General features: G+C 28.4%; 1 protein-coding gene across 6 annotated transcripts in view; it reads right to left on the bottom strand.

Moving 5' to 3' along the window:
* LOC101503207 (anthranilate synthase alpha subunit 1, chloroplastic-like) overlaps positions 1–3,102 on the bottom strand; it is a 6,049-nt gene extending 2,947 nt beyond the window's left edge. For 5 of the 6 annotated variants that reach the window (XM_073369373.1, XM_073369369.1, XM_073369371.1 and 2 more), the window contains exons 1-3: positions 2,944–3,102; positions 2,060–2,540; positions 1,615–1,728 (exon numbers count right to left, since the gene is read on the bottom strand). The gene's annotated coding sequence lies outside the window, so the exon portion shown is untranslated. The remainder of the gene's footprint in view (positions 1–1,614; positions 1,729–2,059; positions 2,541–2,943) is intronic. The other variant, XM_073369370.1, reaches the window with a different exon arrangement.
* Between the last annotated feature and the right edge of the window lie 2,805 nt (positions 3,103–5,907).

Raw genomic sequence — 5,907 nt, 5'->3', positions numbered from 1 at the left:
ATCAAATAAATACAAGTACCATTATATGTTGAAAAATAAATTGACAATCAAAGTACAATGAGTCAAACAATTATCCTATATAATAAGTTATCATACGAATTTTACAACATATTTTAAAAATTAAATTAAATGATTGTGATAAACATGATTTTCCCTCATTTTAATTTTCCTAATCATATTCAATTATTACGAATCAATAAAGTAATATTATAAGATAGCTATATTTGTAACACATAAAATATTACTTATAAAACTTATAAAATTATAAAATTATTTTACAATTATTTATAATAATTTATAATTTATAAATTACTTTACAATTTGATAATAATTTATAATTTATATTATTATCAAATTATTTTATAAGTTATTTTATAATAAATTTATAAATTATTTTATAATATTATTAGTCATTTACTAATGGTAATAATTTATATTTTTAGTCATTAAATTCAATTGAAAAAAACAGCTAATCACTCATAATGGACATAAATACTCATTATTTAATCCTCCTTTTATGAACAATTATATTATTCCAGAGTAATGATTTTATAAGTTAAAAATTCAATTACTCATTAAAGTCAATCCATTTATAGTTACTTTCAATTTATGTCAATCCATTTTTGTAGTAACATTTTATAAAATAAAAATATATATTCTATTTAATAGAAAATACACAAATTCATTAAAAATAATCATAAAATACGAATATATAAAAAAATTATTATAAAAATTATTTCCAATTATTAAAATTTATTATCTATTATATATATTTAAAATAGACTTCCGATGCCATAAAAAAATTTTTTTTTACAAACTCTTGATGAAATATATTCAATAATTTTTTTTATAACAACTTCTAATGCTCACAATTAAAATATCATACTAATAAAATAAATAAATTTAGCTACGCTACAATATAATTCAACATTAACATTTTTTACATCTTATTTTTTGGTTTGTATTTTACATTTTATTTCATCAAATAACTACAAGTACCATTATATGTTGAAAAATAAATTAATAATCAAAGTACAATGAGTCAAACAATTATCCTATATAATAAGTTTTCATACGAATTTTACAAAATATTTTAAAAATTAAATTAGAAGATTCTGATAAACATGATTTTCCTTCATTTTAATTTTCCTAATCATATTCAATTATTACAAATCAATAAAATAATATTATAAGATAACTATATTTATAATACATAAAATATTACTTATAGAATTTATAAAATTAATTAATTAATATCCGCGCAGCGCGCGGACCATAATCTAGTTATCAAATGTTTCTCAGGTTCTACTTCTGTATATAGCCTGAAAACCGTATCTTTGCAATAATAAAAAGTTAACTTTTCAGGTTAATAAGCGAAACCAAAACTCATAATCGAATGTGCATCTGAGGCAGAAAATTGACACACACCTTGGCTTCAAAAACCAAACGAAATTCACAAAAATTTCATAGTACTTTTATATTATCCACCACAGAGAAACTATAAATCTTCTTTAAAAAAAATGGAATAAATCTTCTTTAAAGAGGACATTCATATCTATAAGACAGCAAAAGATAACTCATAAAGGAGGTTTAGTCAAAAGCATAGGTACTTACATTTGTAGCTGCAATATCAAAGAGTGCACCCAGACAAAGGCCTTGATTGGGGTCCATGTAGTTACTCTCTTGATACCTTCGAAATCTATTAGCAGCTTTGGATTTTCCTTGCTTCTGTGAAACATGAGAATCTGCTTAGCCAATCTAAAAGAATCTTTAACATTGAAATAAAAATGGATCTTCTAAACATGAAGATGATTCAGACTTCAGAGATGAGAAAGATTCAAAAGTTGTATACTGTGTCATGTGCTTAAAAGCTGATTCTATGACGCCGTGTATTCTACATGAAAGATTGAGATACTCTTTCACATGAGGGATAAATAAGGAAAAAGAGTCTAACTTTGTTACAACATGCAACACACAAAAAAGAGCAAGTATAGAATTAAAACCTTACAATCACGATAAGAAGTATGTTGTAAAAAGTAATAGAACTACAAACTCAGACCTTCACCAATAACAGCTTGATTCTCGACACAGTATCAAAGCATCTTCAGTAATGTGGTTTTTACCCTTCCAACAGAGTTAAGTTTCAGCAGAAGTTTTGGATGCAGATGCACTCTGTTTGGTTAAATGCAAAAGAGCTTTGTGTGAAATTTAAAAAGCTTAATTATATATGTCAATAAGAATTCCAGCTGGATCTCCACAAAATAAGTCAAGATTTTGGGGTGGTAGATTCTTGACAAAAGATAAGAGTTACAATGCACCAAAAGATACATGCAGTTCAACAACCTAGACATAACCAAAATACTATCACTGAGCTAATTAAGGTTTCAATTGTTTAGTTAAACAGAAAGCAAAATAGATAAAATTGGATGACAAGATCATATCTGAAGATCTCACACGGCGGGGAACCATTTTGCCTCCGATCTGGAACAGTCCATCAGTAGTGAACAATGTAACTCTATCCTCAAGAAGCCATTGAATTTCTGTGAGAAGTCACAAACACATATTAAATATCATGTACATGAAAGCGAAGACAATCTCTAAATCTTTGAATTACAACAGATGCATTGAATCCACATTCACAAAATCTCTAATCTAAATCCTGTTTCATAAAAAAGAACTTGTTGTTTCATCTAATCAAAATATATATACAAAATAAAATCCTCTAGAGGCTAGTACTCCAACAAAATTCAACATAATTAAAAGTTATGAAACCTGAACTACAATCCACAAGATGTACCTGCAAATTCATCCTTTAAATATGACAAACAGAATAAAAACTGAATTTGAGCTAAACTTTGATAAAAAAAAAAACCCTAATCCTAATCGTGTGGCAGAAAATCAAGAAAGCAGGTAGAATCTGAAAAAGAAAGAAGAAGAGTGCACCGCTGTCGGAATCGGACCAAGGGAAGAACTCGAAAGAATCGTCACCGGAGTTATTGGAGGAATGGTTGGCTTTGGAGGAGAAACGGAGAAGACGAGGTTGAGAGATAGAAGGAGAGAGAGGAAAAGAGATGGTGTTATTGAAAGAGTTGGAAGGTGAAATGGAATAAATCTTCTTTAAAAAAAATTTAAAAATACTTTTATATTATCCACCACAGAAAAACTATAAAATGGAATATGAATTTTTTTTACACAAATGCAGTATGGATGGAGTATTTTTTAACTTTATCTATAAAATAACTGTGGAAATTAATTTTAAAAAATGATTTAGTTTATAAAATAATAAATATGGCTTTTCCATAAGCAGTAAATAATTTGAAATGAGAAGTTAAATAAAAAAGAAATAGGATGTTTTCTTAAATCCTTTACCTACAGTTACTGAGAGTAGGTATATGTCATAATTAGTGACACTCAACGTGTAGCTAAAAGTAATTATAGTGAAAACATTAAAATATGAGTGTCACAATAGATCATTTTTTTTGTAATGACAAGTTGAGGCAACCAAAAAAAATCATCATTTGACCTTATCAAGAAGAATGATAAAGAAAAGGTGAAGAAGTTTTATGGGCTACGAGGAACTCTAAAATAACTACAACAAGTTTTACCCCTTATCAACTCACCTATGATTAGGATGCAGTACTCCCTTTGCAAATAATGTAGCTTCATTCATATTTGCTAAGCAAAGCAAACTCAATATTGATGAAAATAAGAAAACTATTTTAATGGAATTGGATTTCATGGATGAGGATCAACTAATGACATTAGCTAGGATTGAGAATTTAAAGACAAAAATGGCTAAATCCTATAACAAACAAGTCAAGCTCAAACAATTCATGGAGGTGACTTAGTTTAGAAAACTATTTTACAAGTTTGAATTAAAGATGTTATGTTTGGAAAACGGTCACCAAATAGAGAAGGATTATTTATTGTTTGTAAGGTTTTTAATGGAGGATCCCATCAACTAGTGAATATGGAAGTAGATCAGCTAAATAGAACCACAAATGCATGGAAAGTATCTGAAAAATTATTATCCTACTATTTGGTAAATTATTGAAGAACCACTTCATTAAAAATACATTAATGTTTCAAGAAAAGTTGGTAGTCACAGGTTGACTACCTACCCGAATTTATAGAATTACAAGTACAAAGCCTTTAAGACTAGATCTTGAATTGCTTCATCCACAGGGTCTTAAGTTTTCTCTTCACTGAGTGGAAGAGAACTTTAAATAAGCACATCTTGTTGTTGAGTTTCTTCGGTAGCTACCTCTTCATCTTCTCGAGTCGTGACAGGCTCGACTAAGGGAGACAAAGTTGTAGCTAGAGGAATAGAAAATGGTTCACTAGCCTCAGCTATGAAGAGTCTCAATTTCTTTAAGGCCTGACGCTTGAGCTTCAACCCTTCTTGGTTGGTAGAAAAATCCAAATTGAGATCACCTGCCTTATGCTCGTTAAAGACATCAACTCATTGTCAATCTGAGTAGACTCGGTATACAAGTTGACTCTAGTTATATCCATTTCATTTCTTCTTTAACTCTATGAAGGGAGAGCATCTTATGATCTTCAATCTCGTGTTTTCTATGAAGGGACACCTCTCATTCTTCCTCAAGCTCTAAATAAGTCTTCCTAAGAGTATTTTTTTTATTGTAGAGCGTGCACCCGATTAAGACTACGAACATCACATTCATATTTATATTTGAGGCCATGGTAATCCCTGAAAATAAGATTCAATTTCAGACCTACCTTGTTGAAAATCTCCTGTTGCGAAGAAGGAATCCCATCAACTGACTGTAGTCGAAAAAGCAGGGCCCTGAGCGGCTACTTCTTCTGGTTTAGTGGGAATTTCCTTTTGTAATAATGCATCTACCATGTTTATGCCTCCCTCAGAAAAGTACTTGATCAACTCTTCCTCGAAGATCTCTAGTGGGGAATGCGTTGAAAGAGTTGGTCGGGGAGAAGTTTGCTATTGCGCAAAAAAATTCACTTAAAGCAAGTGCACGCTATCGTTAGTAGTATAATAGACTATCGTATTCACATAAAATAGTTAGCAAGTATTAAACTAATTAAAATTATTTATTAATTATACTAACATTAATAATTGATTTGGTTACGGTAACTAAATAGAAAATAACAAGTTAATTAAGAATAAAAACACAAAAAATAAATAAATAAAAATAGATCAATTAAGGGAAGGGTAAGAATAAAAACACAAAAAATAAATAAATAAATAAATAAATAAAAATAGATCAATTAAGGGAAGGTTTTGGGTGACAATTTCCCTTGTAACTTTGTTTACCATCAATTCTAATTCTATTTGGATTCCTTTATTTTGATTCAATTATCAATCCTTTATTTGATCATTCAAAGAGTTTTAATTCAAGAAAAACATATAGCACAAAAAAGTTAATTGGAATACTAAAATTAAGGTTTGTCATGCAATAATTGAAAGTCTCAATTATCCTATAGGTCTACCAATTGATTGCAATACAATTATTGCTAACAACAAATGGACTAAAAATATGCAAAGTGTTATCAATCCTAGCTTGTGATTAGAGCAATATGAAAATTAATTGAACAACAAACAGTAATCAAAATAAAACTATAATAATAGCTAAAAAATAGTAAAAGGTATCTCAATTACAACAAAAGTCCCTAAAAAGTAATTTAATTACTCATTATCATAACGAAAATCAAAGCAAGAACAATAGAGTTCATCAAATTAAATAGAAGAATAAAAACTTGTAAAAAGAATAAATTTTTTCCCTAAAACTTTAGACACTATACTTCAATTCCAAGCACCAAAATGGTGATATTTGTCAATATATATATATATATATATATATATATATTTTCATTCTTGAAAATTTATTTTTATTTTGCTTACACTTCTTGTCATGTTGTTTTAATTAA

This window comes from Cicer arietinum, chromosome 5 (genome assembly GCF_000331145.2).
Source record: "Cicer arietinum cultivar CDC Frontier isolate Library 1 chromosome 5, Cicar.CDCFrontier_v2.0, whole genome shotgun sequence".
Classification (NCBI taxonomy): Eukaryota; Viridiplantae; Streptophyta; class Magnoliopsida; order Fabales; family Fabaceae; genus Cicer; species Cicer arietinum.
Note: the sequence above shows the minus strand (reverse complement) of the source record. Positions and strands in the feature narration are given on the sequence as shown.